At 45.4% G+C, this 12,106-nt stretch overlaps 1 protein-coding gene across 1 annotated transcript in view; it reads left to right on the top strand.

Moving 5' to 3' along the window:
- The first annotated feature begins 838 nt into the window (after positions 1 to 838).
- The window catches only part of SLC38A1 (solute carrier family 38 member 1), a 137,720-nt gene continuing 126,452 nt past the window's right edge, over positions 839 to 12,106 (top strand). The window contains exon 1 of the mRNA XM_015816905.2: positions 839 to 1,110. The gene's annotated coding sequence lies outside the window, so the exon portion shown is untranslated. The remainder of the gene's footprint in view (positions 1,111 to 12,106) is intronic.

The raw sequence follows: 12,106 nt of genomic DNA, 5'->3' as shown, positions 1-12,106 counted from the left end.
AAAATCCCCCTTTTTGATATTCCACTTAAAGTGTAAGTTCCTGATAGGCATAATCTAATAAGAAAAAGTTGTAGGTAACCCTGTAGCTGTGGTTGTAAAAAAATGCTTCTCCTTCCCCCCTTTTCTTTAACAAAAAAGGACAGCAAGTGTTGCCATTTCAGTAGCATTTCCCAGAGTCTTGCCATATGAAGCCGGATTATAACTGCTTTTGTCCCTAGCCAGCAGTTTTTAGGGTTGGTACTCCCAACCCACCTGGAACCCTAGACTCTCAGAGCAGCAAGTTATCCTCCTGATCCCAAACAACCCTTTTAAGCAATTAACTGCCGACCAGAGAACCCGTGAACGCTGCCTGGAATCAACACCATTCCTATATCCACTAAACGAGAGGAAGAGGCCCTTTAGCTGTTCTCAGCTGGATCATCGCGCCGACTGTTCATTAATGCCGGGGAAAAAGCAAGACTGCAGGTCAGCGTCATGGCGCCTTTCTTCCTAACCGATCCGGCGGATGCGGCGGCTATAGATGCCCAGAATCCCTCCTATCCATTTCGGGCAGATGTGTTCCACCCAAAGCACCTAGAATGGTCGTCCTGGAGGAAGCAGCCGCGAGGAAAAGCGACCAACCGACTAAGCGAGCAAGCGCTCCCTAGACTTAAACAAACAAAATAATAAATTCTGAAATCATGGCCACGCACCGGATGGCAACTGGGCTAGCCAGGTGCAGTTGTCAATGAATCGCTTTACTGGTTCTGCTGAGCCCCTACGTAGGTTGACGTCGAGAAGGGGGAGGAGGGGATGCTGATCGCTGTGCCGCCGCATGAAACTGCCGCCGACCATTCATTCATTCAATAGCGCGATCTGCCACGCTTTTCCTGGAAAGATTTTAATATAGCCGTGGATCCTTACATCAGCGTGTGGTGACGACTGAGAAAATATTTACACGCGTTCCGCTTCAGCGCGTCCAGTAAAACCCAGCCCAACAGGAGCTCCTGGCGCCCGAGCGAGGTATCTTACAGGAGCCCCAAGAAAAAAAGCGCAAGGCAGAGACGCAGCTGAGGCATCGCGGTTTGGATTCTTGGCTGAGGGAGAGAAAGGCATCGGTCGCCTTTACAGGTAGGTTGGGTGGGCAAGAAAAGGCCTCTTCCCCACCTCGCTCTAGACACGAGTCTAAACAGAGAAAGCCTGGGGGCTGACGGGACTGACGGCTCGAAAAGCGGCTTAGCGTGCCGGGCCTTTTTTCTCCAGCCACATGGCAGACGGACGTCAGAGAAGCAAAGCTGACGCGAGATAACCTTTATTGTGATTTTTTTTTTACTGTGGGCACAACGGCACACATCAAAAATGAAATTTAATTGCCCGCTCTCAAAGTGAAACATACATGACACACACCTAAACATACTATATACAACATATGTATAGACCCACACCCCTACATATACGACGCTGCCTTGCCCTGGGCAACCATGCCTTGAGGAGAAAGCCGCGTAGCGGGCGAGGAATATTCCTGCTCCTAATACGCAAGTGGGCCTCGTCTCCCGCGAGCACTGAGAGTGGTGGTTTCACTAGACTTTCAGACGGGCGAACCAGGTTATTTTTTTTCCCCTTCCTCCATTATTTAAAAGAAAAAGGCTCGGAGCAGCATTATGGGTGACTGACGAGTCATTTCCGTTCGAGAGAGAGGAAGATACCCTGGAAAAATTCGTGTCAGATACAGCAATTAAAAAGAACGGTTAAGGGTAGGAGTCGAGTGATGCTTCTGTGCAGAGGTTTTAATATATCTTGGAAAATAAATGAAACCATCAGTCTTACAGCATTTGGAGACTGGGAGAAGAAATCTTTTTACGAAAGATTTCTACCTGAAAGCCTCTGTCCTTCTGCGAGCCGTCTCCTCTTCGTTCTTTTCTTTTTAAAATTGCACTTTAATTAAAAGAAAAAGAAACAATCTATTGACTAAAAACTGCGTGCATTTTGAATGTGAATTTCTTTATTTAAGCTTCGTTCTAACCTTGGCCTAATCCATTCCCGTTGAAGTGTGTCCTGCTGAAATCTGAATTGTTGTTTTTTTAAAAAAAATAATCATTAAATCCAATGGTTTTTTGTCTATTTTAAAGCCCTGGTGCTAGTCTGTTGTCTATTGAAACATAACTGATGCTTTACAGATTCTGTAAAGTTTTTTTCAAGTTTAGATATCAGTTAATAGAAATAAATAACTGACATTTATTTCTGGTTCTTTTCCCCCAAGTTACTTCACTAGGAGTTGTGATATGCTAGGAATGTAGACCAGCCCCAGTATGCATAAGAGACTTAGCATCTTTTCTTGTCTTTGTTTCAGAAAGAATCTATTATTTTATTTCATGGTTTTTACAGATATTACAGATATTACACATATTTCAGAACATTTGTTTCATTTGTATGCAAGGCAGAATTAGAATCTGTTGGTTTCATTTATTGCCATCAATTACGAGGAAAAGGGAAATTGCACATGAAAATTATTAATAGCACAATCATCATGACCTTTATATCTAATGTATATATAAACCATTTAATCATGCCAGATATTAGATTTTCCTCTGCCCCATTTTGTTGTTTCTACTTCTTTCATGTTTCTGCTTACTCTTTATTTTGTTTTGCCATTGCCTTTAATTGGACTGAAATGTATTACCTTTGTGGATGTTAATTACATTTTGCTTTTTGATAAAGTGTTTTTGAAGTAACAGAAATATTTTGAGCCCTGTTTGCTTGTTGAAATTATTTTTAATGTACATGCTGTATATGTGTGCATAAAGACTGGGACATTCAACCAACCCTGAATGATCATAATTAGTTAAGACATTTTCAACTGCTTGAGGAAGTGCAATAAGGAACTTGTACAATTTACTAATTGTCTTGGCAAGTGTGGGCAGTTAGTTGATCTTTAAAAAAAAAAGTCAGAGGCAGATCTGGATTAGGTCCAGGAAATGTTTGATTTGAAGTTTAGACTAAGAAGCTGGGGGGAAGGCAGTGAGAAACCACTTTCATAGTTTTTGTTGCCAATAAAATAATATGGATATGTAGGTATTAAGAATCATATTTAACTTATGGAAGGCTTTACCTTTTATTATATTGTTACATGGGAATCCTCATGGTCACTTATTTTTAAGTGAAAACATAGCTTCAAATCAGATTCAAAGTTCAATGATATTTAGGGTGCCATTGTCTCAGACTCCTTTCTCATCTAGTAGGTATATTAATAACATCGGTCCACTTTATCTAGTTATTGTAAAGATTTCAGGGGAAAGGACATGTGACTTTACAGTTGAAAATGATTCCAATTGGGGAAATGGGAAATTTGCATTGGAGATAGAAATTTAATAGTGGTGAATATCTGTGGCTGGGGTGTAGGATGAGGGTGAATGTTCTGAGCTTGTGGGTTGGTTTCTGAATGTTTTGTTAACAGGTTCAGTAACATCTTCAGCAGGATTTAGGGCAGTGATGGCAAACGTTTTAGACACTGAGTGCCCCAAAACCACCCCGTCCCACCCACCTGCCCGCAGGGGCACCTACCATCTCCATGGCCCGCTGCAGCAGATCTCCCAGACAGTCCTGCAGTGCCATGGCGGCCATGCCCTCCGCCTGTGCCCTGCAGCATCTACACGCGACGGGGCACAAGGGCAGAGTCTTGTCCCTGCTCCCCTCCTATGTCCTTGGCTGCGCTGCTCTGCGTAGGCCACGCCCAGGGGCGACTCTCCTCCAGGGGACTGCTGGTGAGGAGGGGGCCATGGGGGGAGGCGGGGCTGGGGCAACAATGGGCGTGTCCACAGAGAGGGCTCTGCGAGCCGCCTCTGGCACGCATGCCATAGGTTCGCCACCACTGGTTTAGGGCAGGGCTTTTCAACCAGTGGTACAGGTACCACCTGTGGTACATTGGCACCTGGCAGGTGGTACGCGGCCATCCTAGAAAAGTGGTAGCGGGGGAGGGGAATGAGCTAAACCAGTGGCAGCACCGCACAAGCCTGAGCAAGAGATGGCTGGAGCTGCAGGGCTGTCAGGGTTCAGGGGAAGCACCAGGATCAGTGCTGCTTTCCAGCTGATCGGCGCTTCTTCAGGACTGTCAGGGCTCAGTGGAAGCACCAGGATCAGTGCCAGGCTCCAGCTGGAGCTCGGCGCTGATCCTGGTGCTTCTGCTGAGCCCTGAAGAAGCACCAATCAGCTGGAAAGCAGCACTGATCCTGGTGCTTCTGCTGAGCCCAGAAGCACCGATCAGCTGGAATGTTGCAGCATCTCAAGGGTCTTGTAATTTACATTCAGATTCTTGGCAACTGATTCATATTTATGACGGTCACAGTGTCCCACTGTCATGTGAAGTGACCAAAACCTGCTGCAACCACCCAGCAGGTAGAGGGAATAAAAATCAAACACTCTCCCACCCCCGCTGCCAATCCTCAGCAGAAATGCTCACAACAATGAAAACCTCGGACAGGAGGAAGAGCGCCACTGGGTGGGCAGGCAGGTGTCTTGCTCGGCTGTGGTTTGGGGGGGCATTTTTTTCAGTGCCATTGTAACTTCAAACAATCACTAAGCGAACTGTTGTAAGTTGAGGACTACCTGTACTTTATCACTTTTTTCCTTTTTTTGGGGGGGTCATCAAGTTTTTGACACCTTGCTTGGCGACTGGTGGTACTTGGATATTTCCATATCCTAAAAGTGCTCACAATGGGTGAAAAGGTTGAAAAGCCCTGGTTTAGGGGATGTCAGCGTTCTTCTGTTTATAAGGGCTTCAGATATGGGTGTGTCAAGTGAGGGTCTGCGATGGGTCAGGTGTGAGTCGTCAGTGAATCTTGTGATAGGTTTGTGATGAGGTTACATCAGGTCAGAAATGTCAGAAATGACAGCCAGAATTCCCCAACGCCTAGGAATAGCCCACAAAACCACAGCCACACTCCATCAGGAATTATTCAGAACCAAAGACAAGATACCGAAGGATGAAATAAACAATGTAATCTACAAAATCAACTGTAACCATTGCAACCAATTCTACGTGGGACAAACACGTCAATTAAAAACTGGGATCCACGAACACCGGCTGCCAGTCAAACGCCACGATCCCAAATCCTTAATCTCTACCTATACTGATACCAAACAGCGCCAGTTCGATTGGAGCAACATAAAAATCAGCCATACTATCACCCGCCACACTCGTGAGTTCATCGAAGCCTGGCACTCCACAAGCAATTCCATCAATAGACACATCGATCTATAACCAGCCTACAAACCCCTCAAAATTCAAAATCAACCACACAACCAACCAGAGACAGCACACACCCTCAACCAACCCACACAAGACCCTTCTCCCAGCAGCAGTTCACCTCCCAATGACCCTGACCTGATGTAACCTCCCCATCATAAGACCCATCACAAGACTCACTGATGGCTCATACCTGACCCATCACAAGACCCATCACAGACCCTCACTTGATACACCCACATGTGAAGCCCTTATAAACAGAAGAACATTGAAATCCCCTAAACTCTACTGAAGATGTTACCTAGCCTGGTAACGAAATGTTCAGAAACCAACCCAGAAGCTCGGAGAACGAACCTTCACCCTCATAGAAATTTAATGCTTGTCCTTCCCATCTGCCAGTCTTTTCTGCTTTGAGGCCCAACTCTGCTCTTCTCTTGTTGACAAATACAGGCTTGGAACCGGTCATTTACTCATACAGTGTTTACTCTGAAATGTAAATATAACGTAATGACACAGTATGTAGGATAGCAAGAACCCACTTTTTGTTAAATTGCTTAGTCACCTTTTCTATTGTTTTCTGACATTGAAGAGTGATCTTGGTTGGGAATCTATCACTACAATGTCCAAACAGGGTGGCTACAACAAATTTAATAAAATAAATACATCTTTCTTTTCTCATAACTTCCTGGAGCTAAACTAAGACATATTATCTAATCCACTAAAAGAACAAAGACATTTATTTAAGTATAGAGAACAGCATAACAATTCACGTGTTCCCAGACTCATCCATTCTGCAACCTTGCCAAAATATTTCTTCCCTTTCATTAAATGTAATTCAATAAATATATATATAATGGTTATTGCTAACAGGATAAGAATAATATTTCTAGAATTGCCTTAGTATTCCTTTTTAAAATTATCTTTTTCTGTCCCATCCTTTAAAATGTTTATATTTCTATTTAGACTGAGTCTAAATCTACCAATTGAAGATAGATCTAATATTTGAATTTTCTTTGTCTTTGAACGAACCTTCACCTTCAATTTTCTTTGTCCCTGCAATTAAAGTTTCTTGCCAGACTAAATGCTGTCACATAACATTATCTGAAAAGCATCTAATTCTATGTTGACATGGTCAGATTACATTGTTAGTCATAAAGGTAAAAATCAAAATAGTGAAAATGGTTTCTGACCTAAAGAAGTATTCCATCTGGAATTTTGGGGAAAAATGAGTAAAAACAGCAATGATACATTCTTATTCAGTTTTCAGCAGTTTATTTAGATCAGACATGTCAAACACAAGGCCTGGGGGCCGGATGCAGCCTGCAAAGTGGTTTCATGTGGCCCACGAAGCCATCCTGCAAACAGTGAGGGAACGGCCCCCTCTGCCTTGGCCCTGGTCCAGGCCAACTTGGAGCCAATGTACAATTTTGTGGTGACCATCTATGCTGAAACACATTCAGTCTTAGATCCATAAGCCCCCCCCCCCCCGCATGGCCTGAGAGGAACAGTGAGGCTCCTCCAGTGGGCCATGCCTTGGCACTTGCCCTGGTCCCACCTCCCTCATCACAAATATCTTCCCGCCACTGCTCTTAAGGCTGTGTGGCTCTTGTCCAGGAATTTACAGTGGCCTTTTAAGCTATGGCAACCTCTCCCCCTCCCCTTGTCTCTTCCTGGACACGGAGGAAAGGAAGGAAGGAAGGAAGGAGATGGGAATGAGAAAGAGGGAGGCAGGGAAGAAGGGAGGGAAACAAAGGAAGGGAAGGAAGGAGATGGGAATGAGAAAGGGAGGCAGGGAAGGAGGGAGGGAGGGAAACAGGAAGGAAGGAGATGGGAATGAGAAAGAGGGAGGCAGGGAAGGAGGGGGGAGGGAAACAGGAAGAAAGGAGATGGGAATGAGAAAGGGAGGCAGGGAAGGAGGGAGGGAGGGAAACGACTGAAGGAAGGAGATAGGAATGAGAGGCAGGGAGGGATGGAAACAGGAAGAAGATGAGAATGAGAAGGAGGGAGGCAGGGAAGAAAGGAGGATAGGGATGGAGGAAGGAAGGGAGGGAGGAAGGAAGGGAGGAGGAAGATTGGAATGATAGGGAAGTCCTGCCTTAGTCCTGCCCTGTTGTCCTTTTGCCATCCCCTTACCGCCTCCTCCCAGCCTATCCTGGTGATCTCCCATCCTATTGCTAAGGATGCTTTGGTTACAAAGCCAGGTCTCTTTACATGGAGAGGGAGTGGGCCTCCCTCTGACCCATGCACTTTTCCCTCCTGCACCCACCATGAGCAACCTGGCCAAGGAGAGCAAGCACAGCAGCAGCAGCCTCGAGGAGGAGGTAAGTGCAGCTGGGGAAATGGGGCTGGACTGGGTTGGGCTGCAGGGTCCTGGTGCCCCAGGAGCTTGAGGGCCGGGCTGGGCACTTGCCCTCCGCTGTCCAGAGCTCCTGGCAGTTTGCATCACCGTCCGGGAGTCCCCCGTGTGGCCCAAGAGGGATGGCCAGGCTCCTCTGGTGGACCATGCACTGGCACCCACCCCAGTCCCACCCCCCTCCACCAGAGACTCCCAGATCCCCCCCACAGAGGCCCCCGGCCTGAGCGATGTTGAGCTGGCCATGGTCCCCGGCCATGCCCCCCCGATGTAAATATAATGCTGATGCGGCCCTCAATGAAATCAAGTTTGACACCCCTGATATAAAAGGAGGAGGGGGAGAGAGGAGAGGATATAAAAGGAGGGGGGAGAGGAGAGAATATAAAAGGAGAAATTTGTTAAATGAGTTTTGCCCCATTTTACGATTTTTCTTGCCACATTTTTTTAAATAAATATTTTATTAATTTTCTATTTTCACAAACAAGTGCTGTTCTGGACCCTGGCAGTTATTGGGTTAAAGGCTGGGTTTGTCTTTAGGTCAGTGGGAGGAGTTTCTAAAGGGCATTGGGAGACTTCCTGGACACTAGCCTCATGGGAGTTCTTTTGTTCATCTTGTTCATGGCATCCAGCCACACGGCTGGAGATCCCATAATCATCCCAACATGTGACATTTAAGAAGGAGAAGAGGGAAAAACCTAATACCAATTTACCTGGGGGACAATCAATATTGCAGAAACCTATTTTGGACACACCTCTACAAACTGTAAGACATTGTTTAGGATTCCCAGAATAAAGCAATTGTCATGTGTCTGATTAACGAAACACTTAAAAGGACTTTCAGGCATATTTTTCCTAAAAGCATTTATTAAGGTTACAGAGACGTCAGTACAACATGGTGGAAATGCTTAGGTCTAGCTTCTCTTCCGTTACGCATATACATTCTAAGCATTTCCCACTCCCTTATTTTGGGGTCATGGTTCACATCTTCCAATCAACTTGGAAGATGTGATTTACTTCCGGTTTCTTTCTCCCGGGCTATCCTTATGCTCCTCCCTCTTTCCCAGTTGCTGGTTTAACTATATAAATACCAGACAGTTCTGCATATTGTCAAAGCAAGAATATACAGTATTTGCAGCGTTGACAGCAATATTTTCTGTTTGTTCCTCTGAGTTATCTATCTGTTCCAGATTGGAATAAGGCAAAATCTCCTGTCTAGGACAGAATAAGTGCCCAATAAGCAACGTGATGACTGAGTCCATTAGTAATTCTGTGGTACATATAAGCTTCTTCAAACTAAGTCCAATATTACACTCTCCAGTACATCCTCTTTTCTTCTGGTAATAACCATTTTTCCGCACTAAGCAAATACAATTCATTATTGTTAGTAAATATACAATTGCATATCAACGTTTGTTACATTTTTCTAATAATGTCAATAATATCAGTTTAAAATATCTTTTCTAACTAAAGCATATCTTAATTGCATTTGCACTAAATTTCCATTTATTAATCCATATCCTATTTTCGCTTTTTTCAATTTTAATTTCCCATCCATGTTCAAAGTATCCCAATCATTTATAATTTCAAAACAAGTCATATTTGGGCAACCAAAAGCATCCCTAATTCAAAGTTCTTAGCATATTCTTATTTCCCTTTTCATACCAAGATATAATATTCTGATTACAAATCCTAACAATCTAGTTATAATAATACTTCTATTTCTAATAATCTATTCTTAACCATATTCATACATCTAATTAGTAATATAGCATCCCCTCTAATAGATCAAAGTTTCTGTTTCCGTCAATCTTACTCTAGATTTCTTCCTTTGCCAACTAACTCTCCAAGTCAGTCCATTTGGATCATCAAATAATTCTTCCTCTATTTTTGTATGTATTATTTGAAACAAGAAAAACAATTTGGTTAAAGTATTTTTGGAAGAACTAGCCCATTGATATTCATTAAACTGCCTCCCTTCTTCTCCAGTTCCCCACAGTTCTGTTAATGGCTTTATCTTCCATTGCATCAGCTCTCCTTCCTTGTCATCCAGTATGTTCTGAAACCTTGGTTTGTAAAATGTCTTTTCCATGTCCAATATTATCGTTGTGTCTTCTAAGTTTCATTTATCTGAATCTGGTCATTAGTTTCTTCCTTTAGATCCGTGGTGGCGAACCTATGGCACACATGCCTCAGGCGGCATGCAGAGCTGTCCCTGTGGGACGCGCGCCATTGCCCCAGAAGGAGGCAGGGCCAGGCTGTTCCCCTCCGCCTCTCCATGTGCGCCTGCACTCTCACTCTCTTTCTCTCTGTACTGAGAGTCAGGGAGCAGCTGCAATAGCTGGGCAGATCTGGACTGGATAGTGGAGGCAGCTGCCAGCATGAGTCCAGATAAGCCTCCAGAGCAATTTTTGCGGCACCCCAGCAGCCCAATCCAGGCTCCGGAGGCCTAGAAAAGGCCTCTGCCACCCAGATCGGCATGGGGGGGACGTGAAATCCCCCACCCGCCACATAGATCACGCTGCTGCTGCCTTACCCCCCGCTGCGCAGATTGCGCCACCGCCATTCCCCCTGCTGTGCAGATCATGCCGCCGCTGTTCCCCCCACCTATAATTGGGGTGCTGTCTCTGAGAAGGCTCTGCTCATGGCCACTGTTCTATAAACCAAACCAGAGGAACCATCTGGTCTAAATGGATGGTAAACATAGATGAAACTAATCAAGGAGAGAAGCAACCTAGAACTAAGGAGAAACTTCCTGACAGTTAGAACAATTAACCAGTGGAACAATCTGCCTCCAGAAGCAGTGAATGCTCCAACACTGGAAGTCTTTAAGAAGAGACTGGACAGCCATTTGTCTGAAATGGTATAGGGTTTCCTGCTTGAGCAGGGGGTTGGACTAGATGACCTCCAAGGTCCCTTCCAACGATGATGATGATGATGGAGCTGGAGGCTAAAACACATGACAAATGTTTGTGGGAATTGGGTGTGTCTAGCTTAGTGAAAAGGACTAGGGGTGGTGACATGATAGCAATGTTCTAATATTTGATGGCTGCCACAGAGAAGAAGGGGTCAACCTATTTTCCAAAGCATCAGAAGGCAATAATAGATGGAAACTAATCAAGAAGAAAACCAGCCTAGAACTAAGGACTTGTGAAAACAACTAACCAGGGAAAAGACTTGCCTTCAGAAGTTGTGGATGCTCCATCACTGGAGGCTTTTAAATAGAGATTGGATATTCCATTGTCTGGAATAGTATACATCCCCTGCTTGAGCAGGGGCTTGGACTAAAGACCTCAAAGGTCTCTTCCAATACTCTTTGAGAGAAGCGCTGTCAACCTCTCCCCCTCCCCTCGTCCCTTCCTGGGCACAGAGAGAGGGAGGGAAGGAAGGAAGGAAGGAAGGAAGGGAGGGAGGGAGGGAGGGAGGGAAACAGGAAGAAAGAAAGGGAAGAAGGAAGGAGATGGGAATGAAAAGGAGGGAGGGAGATTGGAATAAGATGGAGGGAGGGTCTGAGGGAAGTCCTGCCTTAGCACTTGGCCACCAGCAGCCCTGTTGCCCTTTTGCCATCCCCTGGTGGTCTCCCATCCTATTGCTGAGGATGTTTTGGTTACAAAGCCAGATCTCGCATGGAGAGGGAGTAGGCCTCCCTCTGACCCATGCACTTTGCCCTCCTGCACCCATCATGAGTAACCTGGCCAAGGAGAGCGAGCACAGAAGCAGTAGCCTTGAGAAGGAGGTAAATGCAGCTGGGCACCCCGTCGGGGAAGTGCGGCTAGGGTAGGCAGGGCTGTGGGGTCCTGGTGCTGTGGGAGCTCAAGGGCCGGGCTGGATGCTTGACCTCTGCTGCCCAGGGCTCCAGGCAGTCCATGCCACCGTCCAGGGTCCCCCTGCATGGCCTGAGGCTCAGTGAGGCTCCTCCAGTGGACCATGCCCCAGCACTCACCCCAGTCCCACCCCCCCTCCACCGGAGACCCTCAGATCCGCCCTAGTCCTACCCAGGCCCGCACAAGTGCCCTTGACGGGAGTGATGTTGAGCTGGCCATGCCCACCCAGTAGGCCATGCCCATCCGGCACCCAACAATAAATAAGTGGGGTTTGGGTTGCAGTTTGGCCACTTGGTCTCTAAAAAGTTCGCCATCACTGTACTAGAATCTAAAAAAGGCTATTCTCACCCTATACATTCATAGGAATTTTAGGGTGCATTCTATTGTAGCCTCATACTCATACCTACTTTGTATTAAACAGCCAAAACACTTCTATTGTGTTTCATTCAAAGGGTTTTTTCAGAGGAAAGAACATTTAATTGAATCTTTGAATAATTATTTATTTATTTTATTTTATTTTCATTAACTTATATGCCGCCCTTCTCCCCATGGGACTCAGGGCGGCTCACAGCATGTTAAAACAATATAAAACATTATCCCCTATAAAAGCCAATTAAAAACCAAATATTTATAGCTGTGTCTTATTAAAATCATTAAAATTGTCCCTATTTAAAATTCACCCTAGGTCAGACCCGCTTGCTGAAAAAGCCA

Source organism: Protobothrops mucrosquamatus, unplaced genomic scaffold (genome assembly GCF_001527695.2).
Source record: "Protobothrops mucrosquamatus isolate PMUCROS unplaced genomic scaffold, P.Mucros_1.0 scaffold526, whole genome shotgun sequence".
Taxonomy (NCBI): domain Eukaryota; kingdom Metazoa; phylum Chordata; class Lepidosauria; order Squamata; family Viperidae; genus Protobothrops; species Protobothrops mucrosquamatus.
Note: the sequence above shows the minus strand (reverse complement) of the source record. Positions and strands in the feature narration are given on the sequence as shown.